This window comes from Lolium rigidum, chromosome 7, assembly GCF_022539505.1.
Source record: "Lolium rigidum isolate FL_2022 chromosome 7, APGP_CSIRO_Lrig_0.1, whole genome shotgun sequence".
Taxonomy (NCBI): domain Eukaryota; kingdom Viridiplantae; phylum Streptophyta; class Magnoliopsida; order Poales; family Poaceae; genus Lolium; species Lolium rigidum.
In genome coordinates, this window is record NC_061514.1 from 118,242,449 (window position 1) to 118,242,691 (window position 243).

Here is a 243-nt window from a genome sequence, read left to right on the forward strand (position 1 = left end):
CTTACGTAGTGCAACCCTTGCATATCTAGCCGTCCTCACACCTATCTCGGGTGTGGGGGCGGCACCCCGCTTGATCATTATTTAGTAGATCTGATCCGTTACGATTGCTCCTTGTTCTACAAGGATTAGTTTAATATCTCGCAATAGTTAGGCCTTACAAAGGGGGGAGGATCCAAGTGGCACGTAGGGTGGCGTTCGCAAGTCCTAAACGGGATGTTCCTAGGATCAACTTCATGTTGGTTT